The sequence below is a fragment of the Schistocerca americana genome, chromosome 6 (genome assembly GCF_021461395.2).
Source record: "Schistocerca americana isolate TAMUIC-IGC-003095 chromosome 6, iqSchAmer2.1, whole genome shotgun sequence".
NCBI classification, from domain to species: Eukaryota; Metazoa; Arthropoda; class Insecta; order Orthoptera; family Acrididae; genus Schistocerca; species Schistocerca americana.
Genome location: NC_060124.1, coordinates 465,514,742 through 465,529,684, shown reverse-complemented (window position 1 = coordinate 465,529,684; position 14,943 = coordinate 465,514,742). Strand labels below are relative to the sequence as shown.

At 41.6% G+C, this 14,943-nt stretch overlaps 1 protein-coding gene across 1 annotated transcript in view; it reads right to left on the bottom strand.

Annotated features, from left to right (window-relative positions):
* Window positions 1–14,585, bottom strand: part of LOC124619837 (somatostatin receptor type 4-like) — a 523,863-nt gene extending 509,278 nt beyond the window's left edge. The window contains exon 1 of the mRNA XM_047146445.1: window positions 14,490–14,585. The gene's annotated coding sequence lies outside the window, so the exon portion shown is untranslated. The remainder of the gene's footprint in view (window positions 1–14,489) is intronic.
* Window positions 14,586–14,943: the final 358 nt, after the last annotated feature.

Here is a 14,943-nt window from a genome sequence, read left to right as displayed (position 1 = left end):
TGCAAAAATGATGGGTTTGAAGTTAGCTAAAGATGTGGAGACTACAGTAAGAAATACCACAATAGGCAGTTCAGTGGAAAACGAGTGGACATCTACAAAAAGAGCAAGCACAGATGTTGATAAGAGAATCATAGGTACGAGGAGGTTAACTGCGAAAAAACCTTACGTAACAGATTGATCGTCGAAACAAGCAACTACACTAAAGTTCAGAGAAAGACGAGAATATAGCAATATAAATCACTCAGGAAGCCATGGTGAAATGGTTGCATGAGAAATGTGAAGAAATCGAAAAAGAAATGATTGTCTAAAGGACTGACTCTGCATACAGATAAGTCAAAAAACTTCCAGTCGAATTAAAAGCAAGGTCGGCAATATTAATAGCGCAATGCCGCGAAGAGAGTGGGTAGGTAGAAAGAGTATAATGAATGTCTCTATGAAGGTGAGGAATTGAATTGTCCGACGATGTGATACAGAAGAAATAGGAGTCGATACGGAAGAGAAAGGGGATCGACTATTACACTCAGAATTTAAAAAAGACATGGGATCAAATAACATTTCGTCGGAATTTCTAAAATCATTGGGCGACGCGTTAACCAAACGATCGTTGATGTTGGTGTATAGAATGTATGTGACAGGCGACATACCATGAGAGTTTCGGAAAAATTTCCAAAGATAGCTAGAGCTGATAAGTACGAGAACTATCGTACAACCAGCTTAACAGCTCATGCATCCAAGTTGCTCACAAGAATGACATACAGAACAATGTGAAATGAAGCTGCGGAACTGTTAGAAGGTCAAATTGGCTTAAGGAAAGGAAAATCACGAGAGAGACAGTCCTGAGGCTGCACCTGATAATCGAAGAAAGACTGGAGAAAAATCAGGACACGTTCAGAGGATTCGTCGATAGAGGAAAAGCTTTTGACAACGTAGATGGTGCAATACAAATTCCGAGAAAAATAGGTGTAGGCTATAGGGAACGACGAGTAATATGTAATATCTACAAGAACCAAGAGGGAAACCAAGAGGAAACAGTAAGACTAGTAGACTAAGAACGACGTACTCGGATTAAAAACGGGATAAAACGAGGGTGCAGTCTTCGGTCGCTACTGTCGGTCTATTCGTTGAAGAAGGAATAACGGAAAGATTAAGAGTGGGATAAAAATTCGGCTGGAAACATATCAGGGATAAGATTCAGGTAAAAGTGAAAGTGAAGAGACTTGCAGGATGTTTTCAGTATAAGGAACAGTCTAATGAGTACATAACATGGATTGAGAGTATACTGAAGCTATATCGAAGTAACGAGAAATAGCAGAAATAAGAATAGCGAGAAACTAAGCATCAAAATTGGTGATAATAATGTAGAGGAAGTTAAGGAATTCTGCTGGCCTGAAAGCAAAATAACCCACTTCGGACGAAGCAAGGAGAACATCAAAAGCAGACCATCACAGGCAAGGAAGGAATTCCTGGTCTTTCGCCGAGGAAAAAGTTTCTGAATATGTATGTTTGGAGCACAGAATTGTATGGTTTGGAGCACAGCGTTGTATGGTAGTTAATCATGGGCTGTGGGAAAACTAGAACCCAAGAGAATCGAAAAAGTTTGAGATATGCTACTACAGATGAATGTTGAAAATTATGTGGAATGAGGAGATTCTCCTCGTAACTGGTGAAGAAAGGAACGTTGGAAGACACTAACGAGGGCAGGGTGATAGTACATGTGCTAAGACATCAAGGAGTAACTTCCATATTACTAGAGGGCACTGTAGAGCGTCAAAACTGTAAGGCAAATCAGAGATTGAATACATCCAACATCTGATTGTGGGTCTAGGGTGAAGAGGTTTGCACTGGAGAGAAATTCTTGGGCTGGCAACGTCAAACCAGTCAGAAGACTAATGACCACCACAGAAAAGATGAAAAGCAATGTTTCTGCGTGCTGGTGCAATTAAAGAGTGCAAGAAATCTTTCTGTGTCTTGTTGAAAATCATAAGTTCCCATAAGCATCTTGCTCTGAAAAAAAAATGGAATAGTTGACAGGAAGTTCAAGGGGCACATCGACACCAGATTTGTTAATTACGTGCTAGAGCAGAAAATCTGTTCGTTTACAGAATATTCAGACACATACTGAGTCTCCTTATTTGATACTGAAATTCAAACAGAGTACACAAGAAATAAATAACTTCACAGGATACACAAAAATAGTATCAAAGAATCGAAATGGTTTAGTATCTAAAATGACCATTGATGGCAATGGGATGTAGGGCTATTTCTGTCCAGAGGGACATGTGATTCGAATCTGTCCACAAAGAACTAAGTTCCATTTTCAGTCAGACTGGTAAGTAATAGCGAGAGATTTACTGTGATCAGCTGCGAAATGGAAAATACAAGCTTTTTTTATATTTACAATGTGTTGCTTATGCCAATAGCATGTAGTAAGCTCATCAACCGATTTGCAGCAGCATGTTGTGAAACAACAAACTTTGACCACGAGACTGAATAGAACCAAGATCAGTACAACAGCGTGTGAAACTCATTAGCAGCGAGGCCCACGTTACTCGACTTCAGAACGAATTCTCGTGGCAAGCCGTCTGGTTGGCCTTCGCGAACCAAAGAGCCTGCCGCGCTACGTATCACTCGTCCAGCTTGCCCAAAAACCTATGTTAACGAGTCAATGAACGGGTTGAAACGAAAGCGCAGTCTAACATACGAGTCATGACACTCACTGCTGACAGTTGCTTCCACACTAGCTCCCCTAGCGGTTAGGAAGCCAGTCGTAAGATTAATGTTCGTTTGTAGATATTTTCAAGTTAATTAACGAAGTAGTTGCTATATTTTTCCATTAGTAAATTATTAAGAGAAATGAACGATTGTGAAATAAATGTAAAAACAGCCGAATGTCACTGGTTCTGTGACATAATGTACAAATTCCATGACGGAATACTTTCGAATTCATGCACACTTGCAGCCTCCACCACTTTTTTGAGCAAGACAATATAAAGACATATTTCATGCACCAGAAGCATATATTTGATATATACACCTCCCATCCATGTATGGAAGTGAAACGTGGACGATAAGTAGTTTAAACAAGACGGGAATAGAAGCTTGCAAAATGTGGTGCTACAGAATAATGCTGAAGATTAGAAGGGTACATCACATAACTAATGAGGAGGAACTGAATAGAATTGGAGAGAAGAGAAATTTGTGGCGCAACTTGACTAGAAGAAGGGATCGGTTGGTTGGGCATATTCTGAGGCATCAAGGGATCACCAATTTAGTATTAGAGGGCAGCGTGGAGGGTAAAAATCGTAGAGGGAGACCAAGAGATAAATACACTAAACAGATTCAGAAGGATACAGGTTGCACTAAGTACTGGGAGACGAAGAAGCTTGCACAGGATAGAGTAGCACGGAGAGCTGCATCAAACCAGTCTCTGGACTGAAGACCACAACAACAAACGCCCATCCTTATTTAGGTTGTCCGTGATTTCCCGAAATCGCTTAAGGCAAATGCCGGGATGGTTCCTTCGAAAGGGCACCAGGTCGGTCAATAGAATAACTAGCTAAGCTTCATAATGGTCATTGACCGAAAGTAGTACCGAATCGTGCAAAATAAATGACAGCTGAAGGCTGCACCATGAATTTTAACAAGAATAAACAGGACGTCTGATACGAATTTGATTAACTGCTTACATTTACAAAATAATAAGGGAATGGGTCTATGTGAATAGGTCTACGTGGGTTTTTCTGAAACGGAATGTAATTAAAAAAATGGCTCTGAGCACTATGGGACTTAAATTCTCAGGTCATCAGTCCCCTAGAACTTAGAACTACTTAAACCTAACTAACCTAAGGACATCACACACATCCATGCCCGAGGCAGGATTCGAACCTGCTACCGTAGCGGTCGCGCGGTTCCAAGCTGAAGTGCCTTTAACCGCTTGGCCACGGAATGTAATATGTATTTCCTCTTTATTATAGTACTAATAGCTCGGACCGGCTACGTATGGGTAGTAATAAGTATCTATGGCTAGACGATATGTGTGGCGTAGCGTATTTTGTTTGGGGGCCACGAATAAAATTCGGAGGGCAAAGTTAAATGAGTGAATATCATAACTTGCACGTAACTTACGTGATGTAAGTAGGTCAAGCCACTAAAGTGGTCTGGAGGCACGAATGTTGTGTGTTCTAAACTGAATTGGAGTTTGGAGTGACATATGGCAATGATGGGACCACTTCCTGATGTAACATACAACCACTGTAAATTTTGATACGAGACAGGGGCGCATTTGTGTGTGTGAATATTACAATAAGTATTGGAGATTGGCTCAAGTGGCAGAAATAAAATAAAAAATAAAAGAAGCTCACATGATTCACATGTTTAGCTCGTCTTGCAGCCCTCCTCTTGTGAAACTTACTACGCACTGTGACGTATTGTCGAGATTAATTGCCACATTTCTTTGCCGTGGACCCTTCATGTCAACTTCTTCGCCCTGTGACTTAAAGGATTGTGTCCACGTCTGGGTTTGATTCAAGGAATGAAGAAAGCTGTAAGTTGAGACATCTGCTGCTCTGCTGAAAGAATGTACTTTTATGTAAATGAGGTAACGTTGCTAAAGTACTTTGTCGGAAAACGTTTTAGTTGAAACATGAAAAATGAAACACCACATATTTTAGATTTTTATGCATTTTCGCTATGCGACTGTCCTTAAACAAGTGCAGTGAAACGACTGATAAACAGCATTTGAAAATTTCAAATTGTCTTACATCACAGTCTTTTCGTTCTTGTTCATATTCATTACCAAAGTTCAAAGTTGTATAACTCACTGCCCGTTGTTCGATGAATTTCAAGGGAACTGAAACCTCGGTTGCGATTGGCAATCTGGGGGAAACAGAAACTGAAATTGTGAAATTGTCGTTATATTTCGAAAAGCTCCCTCAGCCGTCTGTTGCAGCATATCAAAATCTTGTACATTCATTTGTAAGAAAGTTCTGAATCACATTGAAGAAGATCGTGCCTATGTCTTTAAGATCTTTAAAAGTCCTAAATCTCTTCCTCGTCAGTGGAAATTCGTTTACCAATGTTCTGTACTATTTGAAAGTGAGCAAACAAATAATATATTTCGCACTGCGTTGCAGAGAATTGTGTTGGCAACTATGTTTGACTCGAGGAAAACAGAAAACTGAAAGCTGCATTGCTGCTAAACTTATTTACGTAAACGAAGTAAAGCTGCATACAATACTGCGTTTTATTGGTATGCACAAATAATTGGAAAGCACAGGTTTTGGTCTTTCGTATGTTTTCGCTGTGCAGTTTTCTATGAAACGGCTGTTATCATTTGAATGTCACATGGGCGACTTGCGCGTTCCTAACCAGCTGTCCAACCACGGAAAGGGGAGCTACAGTGTGACTTGCAATCCGAGCCACGTTTCGTTTCTGGCGAATCTCCAGTTCATTGAGAGTCATTGAGAGAAAAGAAAACCATCCATCCGATATTCGACCCTACAACCTTTCAGTTTCTCGCCAAACTCTCTATCACCAGACCATCACACCACATAAGACTTTCTTCAAGCTTTCTGCTGACTCCAGTCACTGCTGCTCTCTCGAGTTATGGGGCGGCTGTTCCATAGATGCCAGCAGCATCGTTTACACAGCTTTAACCTTTAATTTATCATAATTCAGGCTTTTTGTAAGAAATATTTATAAACTGTTTACAAGGACTCTCTTTGTGACTCATTGTATCCATTAATGGAAACCGAATCTAAATCTCTACACTAGTTTCTGAGATTAGTCTTCACACACTATGGGTGCGAGGCGGCGACTTGAATTTATATACAGGGTGGTCGGAAATTCCCATTACAGAATTCTAGGACTTGTAGAGGGGAGCGAGTACATCGTATTTTGAATAGGAACCCATGTCCGGAAACGTCACATACCGAGACTACAGAGCATCAAAGTTATAGGCGCGGGCATCTGTAAATGTACGTATACAGGGGGGTGATTCCGTGACGATGTTACAGACTTTCTAGGATGATGGAGAACGATAAATGTATTAATTTGAAGTAAGGATCCCTGTACCGGAAACCAAGAAGTCGAACGTTGTAAACGAAAACCGTTCTGATACCTCTGACAGTTGAATACATGTACCGGTTCTCGTGTTGCGAAGAGTGTAGAGTTGGTAACTTTTAGAGCTGGTAGTATGGACAAAAACAAGGAAAAATGTCCAACAAACGTGGGCTCCAAAATGCTTACCTGAGGATCTATGACCATTCGTTCGTTTTGACTAACTTGAAACACATCTCCTCTACTGAGCAAGTGTTCATAACTGTTAACGTACGCACGTTTATTGGACATTTTTTTCTTGATTTTGTCCATACTACCACTTCTGAAAGTTACCAACCCCACACTCTTCGCAACACAAGAACTGGTACATGTATTCAACTGTCAGAGGTATCAGAACGGTTTTCGTTTATGACATTCGACTCGTTCGTTTCCAGTACAGGGATCCTTACTTCAAATTAATACATTTTCGTTTTCAACCATCCTAGAAAGTCTGTAACATCATCACGGAATCACCCCGTGTATACGTACATGTGCAGATGCCGGCGCCTATAACTTTGACGCTCTGTAGTCTCGGTATGTGACGTTTCCGGACATGGGTTCCTATTCCAAATACGATGTACTCACTCCCCTCTACAAGCCCTAGAAGTCTGTAAAGGGAATTTCCGACCACCCTGCATATATAGAGAGATTCATGAAGATAGTTTTTCCGAAGGTCTAATGGTATTACCTCCAATCGTTGCTAAGAAAGAGGGGTCTTAATAGTCGGACAGACAGACACACACAGACAGGCAGAAAGACAGATGGATGGACCACAAAGTGATCGTATTAGCGTTCTGTTTCTACCAGTTGAGGTACAGAGTACTAAAAATAGCAAAAATAATTTTTCAAAAATGTTATCTGTACGATAACTTTCGTACAGTTGTAAGAATGTTACAATAAATAAAAGTTCCGGATAAAGATACGAACACTTTAGAAAATCTTTAATGACATGAACTGGATGATAGAGGAAACGATTTAACACTAATGAGAACATGCATCAATAGCTAGGTAAACATTAGGACGGGTGAGGTGCTGATATTTTACGTCAAACATTGTATCGGACGTAAATCGTTAAGCTTTTTTGCTGCAGCCACTTTTCCTAACACTTTTAGGTAATTTTAAACTTCCCTCAAGATGCACTTTTAGATATCACGCGATGGTTTCCACTTAAAGGACGGTGACAGACTTCAAGATAAATTAGGTGACAAAATGTGTTTCTACAACGTAAATTAGTAACTGAAGAAATCTTTTGAGAGTTGGCACCTCTTAAGTACACCGTTGATGCCGATCGAGTTTACTCCTCAACCGATACCGACGATGTTACTTTAGATGCCTCAGAGGCGCTGAAGTGCCGAAGCGTCTTTGTCGTCAACATTTGCTACATCGGTTGCCTGCCACATTAAATTACCGTCAGTAGGGAACACGGTTTTCTTGTTGTGTGCGTTTCGCTGAAATTTCTCACGTTTAGTTTACTTTGCACATGTTTCCGAAACGTTATGTCTTACTACTCACCGAGACAGCTTGTGGCCGACCTCGTTAAAACGGCAATCGACGCTAACGTTATACCTCTGAGAGGAATTGTTAAGTAGTTGTGACCTTGAAATAACCTAATGAAAACAGAAAAATCAAACTGGAATCCGTTTCCGAAACACTCCAGCAGAGAATAACCAGATAAATGTGCTATTAACAAACAAATGGCCAATGAGACAGTGAACAGTAACAAATGCCTCTCAACAACACAAAACTTAAATGAACTAGGTGTAACAGTTTATAAAACCAATAACCGACACATATGAAACTAGTGTGCAATACTGAACAGGGAAAATCTTGAAATGATTCTGAATTTAAATCAGGGGCTGCTAATGATCGTAATCTATAACTTCATTGCTTAGTACAGGGTCTCTATGTCCGTGCATTAACCACCGCGCATTAGAATAGATAACACAGTAAATAATTCTTTCTTAAACTCGATTTGAAGCAACTGAACAGAATGCAAATCTAACTACACTGGCTCTGAAAGAACCTTTACAGTAATCATTAAGTAACTAGCCTAGTACATGAGGGCCCATGAACTTTCATGGTCTGAAGAACCATGCTCATTAACAAAACTACACCAGTATGTATGGGAAATGGCAAGTATTCTTATAATTAATTATTAATTAAGAAAAACACAACACACAATAATTCTTTTAATAACAAATGTGCTTTCATAAGCAGTCTTTTGACCTACTTAGAAGTATAATTGGCTGTGCAAATGACAACACAGCATTAAATTCAAGTTCAAACACTTTCTCATAATAAATTAGGACACTCGGAATTAAATTCACTAGGATAGGATTCCTGTCCAGGTTTGTGATTTGGTATAATCACGGGTGTAAGATAGAGTTTTTAACAACTCCTCGATTGTCAGTAAAATCAACCAAATTTCACAAACACCTGGTCCATTTACAGAGTGCCAAATATAAACAATTTAGTGGAAGACTGGTGGCACTGGTGGAGTAATTAGCAGTGGCTAATAACATGGCGGCGACGCAGTCATGGCAGTACTATTGGCCTCGCCCTGTTACATATATTCCTGGCGTCGGAATTATATTTTTATAGGGCCAAATGCAGCATCTGGGGCCCATAAATACTGGCCTTAAGCTCTTCTGGCCTCAAAACTCCAGGAATATGAGCCACAATTATCGCTACTGCTAGCGGGATGTTAACCACAGCACTGCTCAGCTCAGACTCCTTACCAATCACAAAGGACGAGTTGCCACTTGCGCGGTAACCACACCCTTTCCATTCCGCCGGGCTACTTCCGTAGCTCCGGAGCTCCCCCACATATTTTACATTTAACCCTACGTTCCCTAATTATAGGTCAAGTCATTTACAGTACACTATGTAACAATTATTTCAGTGGTTATTCAAATTCACAAGCATAATTTAGATAACATCGTCCAAAATTTCACATAACTAAAATATGCATATAAAGTCAAAGAAATTCCATAACAGATACAACATTATGCGTAAGCAGTACTACAAATTGACTCAGTAATATCGATGAAGATACAAAATAGGTCTAAAATAGGTGTTACAAGCTCCTTAGGATCTACCTACTAGCCTTACATATCATTATATATCATCATCATCATCATCATCGTTTAAGACTGATTATGCCTTTCAGCGTTCAGTCTGGAGCGTAGCCCCTTTATAAAATTCCTCCATGATCCCCTATTCAGTGCTAACATTGGTGCCTCTTCTGATGTTAAACCTATTACTTCAAAATCATTCTTAATCGAATCCAGGTACTTTCTCCTTGGTCTGCCCCGACTCCTCCTACCCTCTACTGCTGAACCCATGAGTCTCTTGGGTAACCTTGCTTCTCCCATGGGTGTAACATGACCCCACCATCTAAGCCTGTTCGCCCTGACTGCTACATCTATAGAGTTCATTCCCAGTTTTTCTTTGATTTCCTCATTGTGGACACCCTTCTGCCATTGTTCCCATCTACTAGTACCTGCAATCATCCTAGCTACTTTCATATCCGTAACCTCAACCTTGTTGATAAGGTAACCTGAATCCACCCACCTTTCACTCCCATACAGCAAAGTTGGTCGAAAGATTGAACGGTGCACAGATAACTTAGTCTTGGTACCAACTTCCTTCTTGCAGAAGAGAGTAGATCGTAGCTGAGTGCTCACTGCATTAGCTTTGCTACACCTCGCTTCCAGTTCTTTCACTCTGTTGCCATCCTGTGAGAATATGCATCCTAAGTACTTGAAACCGTAAACCTGTTCTAACTTTGTTCCTCCTATCTGGCACTCAATCCGTTTATATCTCTTTCCCACTGACATTACTTTCGTTTTGGAGATGCTAATCTTCATACCATAGTCCTTACATTTCTAATCTAGCTCTGAAATATTACTCTGCAAACTTTCAATCGAATCTGCCATCACAACTAAGTCATCCGCATATGCAAGACTGCTTATTTTGTGTTCACATATCTTAATCTCATCCAGCCAGTCTATTGTTTTCAACATTGATCCATAAATAATATGAACAACAGTGGAGACAGGTTGCAGCCTTGTCTTACCCCTGAAACTACTCTGAACCATGAACTCAATTTACTGTCAACTCTAACTGCTGCCTGACTATCCATATAAAGACCTTTAATTGCTTGCAAAAGTTTGCCTCCTATTCCATAATCTCGTAGAACAGAGAATAACTTCCTCCTAGGAACCCGGTCATATGCCTTTTCTAGATCTATAAAGCATAGGTACAATTCCCTGTTCCACTCATAACACTTCTCCATTATTTGCTGTAAGCCAAAGATCTGGTCCTGACAACCTCTAAGAGGCCTAAACCCACACTGATTTTCATCCCATTGGTCCTCAACTAATACTCGTACTTTCCTTTCAACAATAACTGAGAAGATTTTACCCACAACGCTGATTAAAGAGATACCTCTGTAGTTGTTACAATCTTTTCTGTTTCCATGTTTAAAGATTGGTGTGATTACTGCTTTTGTCCAGTCTGATGGAACCTGTCCCGACTCCCAGGCCGTTTCAATTATCCTGCGTAGCCATTTAAGACCTGACATTCCACTGTATTTGATGAGTTCCGACTTAATTTCATCCACCCCAGCTGCTTTATTGCACTGCAATCTATTGACCATTTCCTCCACTTCCTCAAATGATATTTCCATCATCATTCCTATCCCGTTCTACCTCGAAATCTGAAACATTACTGATCGTATTTTCACCTACATTGAGCAACTCTTCAAAATATTCCCTCCATCTGCCCAAGGCATCCACAGGATTCACCAGCAGTTTTCCTGACCTGTGCAAAATACTTGTCATTTCCTTCTTACCTCCCTTTCGAAGACAGCTAATTACACTCGAGAATGGTTTTCCAGCAGCTTGACCCATAGTCTCCAACCTGTTTCCAAAGTCTTCCCAAGATTTCTTCTTGGATGCTGCAATTATCTGTTTGGCTTTGTTTCTTTCTTCAACATAGCTCTCTCTGTCTACCTGAGTTCTAGTGTGTAGACATTTTTGATACGCCTTCTTTTTCCTTTTACAGGCTGCCTTAACTGTGTCATTCCACCAAGCTGTTTGCTTCATCCTACTTTTACACACTACTGTTCCAAGACATTCTTTAGCCACTTCTAGTACTGTGTCCCTGTACCTTGTCCATTCCTTTTCCAATGACTGTAATTGACTACATTCAACTAAATGGTACCTTTCTGAGATCGCTGTTATGTACTTGTGCCTGATTTCCTTATCCTGAAGTTTCTCCACTCTTATCCTCCTACATATGGACCTGACCTCCTGCACTTTCGGCCTCACAATCCCAATTTCACTGCAGATTAAATAATGATCAGTGTCATCAAAGAATCCCCTGAATACACGTGTGTCCCTCACAGCCTTCCTGAATTCCTGATGTTATTGTATAGTCAATGACAGATCTGGTTCCCCTGCCTTCCCAAGTATACCGGTGAATGTTCTTATGTTTAAAAAAGGAGTTTGTGATTACTAAGCCCATACTGGCACAGAAATCCAAGAGTTGTTTCCCGTTCCTGTTGGCCTCCATATCCTCTCCAAATTTACCCATAACCTTGTCATACCCTTCTGTTCGACTTCCAATCCTGGCGTTAAAATCACCCATGAGCAGAACACTGTCCTTGTCCTTTACTCTAACAACTACATCACTGAGTGTATCATAAAAACTATCCATCTTATCTTGATCTGTCCCTTCACAATGCGAATATACTGACACAATCCTAATTTTAATCATATATATATATATATATATATATATATATATATATATATATAATTATAGAATTTGATAATTGGAACCAGGAAGCAGGGGCACTTCTGAAGGTCCAACGCAGCTGTGCACGAAACGTCAGGAACTACGAAGTTTCATGGACAACTGCCGTGTAGGCCGTGCAACACAGAAGCCAGCGACTAGCACAACCAGTCGTGCTAGTATTTATTATATAATTGAGTCCTATCTCTTCCTCTGTCACGTCAGCAGACAGTTTCCCTTTGGAGAGGATGTCGCTGTGCTCTTCCCACCTATCTGCTCTCTCCTCTACCATTCTGCCGAACCTCAAAGCCACCTAAAGATAATCATAGTTCCTCATTTGTCTACTTAGGATGTGCGAAGCTGCTGCACGGTAAGATGCAAGTCGGTAACCGTTATGTTCCGAGGAGCCAAATGTTACGTCCTCACTGCCAATGATAAATGGATGAAAGGTGGCCAGATGATCTATCGCCATAAGAATGTGGACAGGAAGCAAATCACAAGTGCACTTTAAATAAATAAAATTTACTTAGCCTGTGCGAAAGAACTGTTACACTGTTCACAACTTGTGGTAGACGAGGCGCTGCGTGGGATTAGCCGAGCGGTCTGAGGCGCTGCAGTCGTGGACTGCGCAGCTGGTCCCGGCAGCGGTTCGAGTCCCCCCTCGGACATGGGTGTGTGTGTTTGTCCTTAGGATAATTTAGGTTAAGTAGTGTGTAAGCTTAGGGACTGATGACCTTATCAGTTAAGTCCCATAAGATTTCACACCCACCCACACGTAACGAGGCTCGCTGTAAACACAGCCCCGACACAGGCGTATGTCTATGTACACTGAATGTTTGCAGGTATAGCTAGGTGTCAACAGCTCGGAGTAACGTTCGGCACCAACTAGCGACACGAAAGTAATCGCAACCAGAGGACTGGGGCTCAGGTGTCCGCCGCTTGCAACACCGTCCTGGTGGTCTTGGTCGGTGGCATGGAGGTTCATCATTGGTGGTCGTATTCAAAGCACCGCTCGCGGCGACCGCAGAAATATTCGTGGCACCAGCTCGGGCAGTATCGATGAGCTACGATACTATATCGCGTAATAAATTTTTATATGAAACAGTGGCGCTACATTTAAATGTGTAGTGTTGCAAAAGCAGGGATAACGGGCCAGAGAGACCAGTAGGAGACATGATCTACGTCAGTGATGAATGAGATTTTCACTCTGCAGCGGAGTGTGCGCTGATATGAAACTTCCTGGCAGATTAAAACTGTATACCGGACCGAGACTCGAACTCTGGACCTTTGCCTTTCGCGGGCAATTGCTCTACCATCTGAGCTATCCAAGCACGACTCACGCACCGTCCTCACAGCTTTACTTCTGCCAGTACCTCGTCACCTACCTTCCAAACTTTACAGAAGCTCTCCTGCGAACCTTGCAGAACTAGCACTCCTGAATGAAAGGATATTGCGGAGACATGGCTTAGCCACAGCCTGGGGGATGTTTCCAGAATGAGATTTACACTCTGCAGCGGAGTGTGCACTGATATGAAACTGGCAGAAGTAAAGCTGTGAGGACGGGGCGTGAGTCGTGCTTGAGTAGCTCAGATGGTAGAGCACCTGGCCGTGAAAGGCAAAGGTTCCGAGTTCAAGTATCGATCCGGCACGCAGTTTTAATCTTCCAGGAAGTTTTACGTCTGTGCTGATAAATTCTCGGCAGACTGCTGGAACCCATAACTTCCTACGTTTCACTGCATCTCACGTGCCCTACAACTCTAAAACGTGTTCTACTTCACATTAGGATCACAAGACTGACGAAAATGCAACCACTTTTAACGCAACATAACGAACAGCGTATGTTAAAATTAATAAGTATTTTTAGGTGTTGCAGAGACGGATTTAAAATGTTCTTATTATGTATTTATTAAACTTATCCATTACGGATGTTTAAGAACCGTTGACTGTTTGTTCAATGTAAATACATAAAACTGCAACCAGTCACTTTTCAGGCTCATCTTCAGATGGTGTACAGGAAGCTGCATAGCTATTTCAAAGCTAATGCTGCGTGCTGGCCTGCGTCATTACGGGCGGCTTTTGTTGTCAGTCTCCATCTGTCTGCTTCCATTGTGGTGGACATCTGGTACTGTATTGCTCAGTTTTAAAGAATATGCATACGCATCCACTGTAATAATGAAACTTTGGCAGCATTCAGCATATGCTGTACAACTGTTACAACAAGTAACATTTGTATAGTACCTACTGGATGCTGCCAAAGTTTTGTTATTACAGTCTATATGCACACATATTCTGTAAAAGTGAGTGATAATGTACCAGATGTCGATCACAATGAAAGCAAACAGATGGATACTAACAACAAAAGCCGCCCATGTTGTCGCAAGCCAGCACCCAGCATTACACTTTGAAATAGCTAGGCAGCCTCCCGTACACCATCTGAAGATGAGCCTGTGAACGTTCGGAAATTGTTTCAAGCAATAAATAACTATTTGAAATAAGTGTTTGGTTGCTCTTTTATGTATCTGTATATTAAATATATAAAAGAGCAGCCAACCACAAGAATAGCTTAAAAATGACGACGGAAATCAAAGCATTACCGGTTTCGAATTTATTACAGATCCGTCTTCAGATGGCGAAGAGTTCTCGGGCTTCCAGCCGGGTGGCGGTGTCTTCAAACAGCGACGTTTCGACGAGTGACATACTCATCATCTTCTGGCGAAGTGCCGAGACTTTGCGGATGCCGGTCCCTTTATACCTGCGGTGTGCCCCCCACCACCTGGCCGCGGGAGGCTGGGTCCAGAGGAGCCGGCGGGCGAGGTGGAGGGGGAAGCGGGTGCGCCGTTCGTGTCTCCGTCAGAGCATTCTGATTGCGTCTCGTGAGCTGGACGGTTCTTGTTGCGTTCCTGGAGTATTGCGGCTAATGCTGGATTCCAGGCCGCGCTCAGTTGATAGCCTTCGTCCCTGTTCACAAGGTTCTCGTGGACCCGTATTTCTATTGATTCTTTAATGACGCTATCCCAATAGCTCCCGGCTCGGCATAGCACCCTGGTG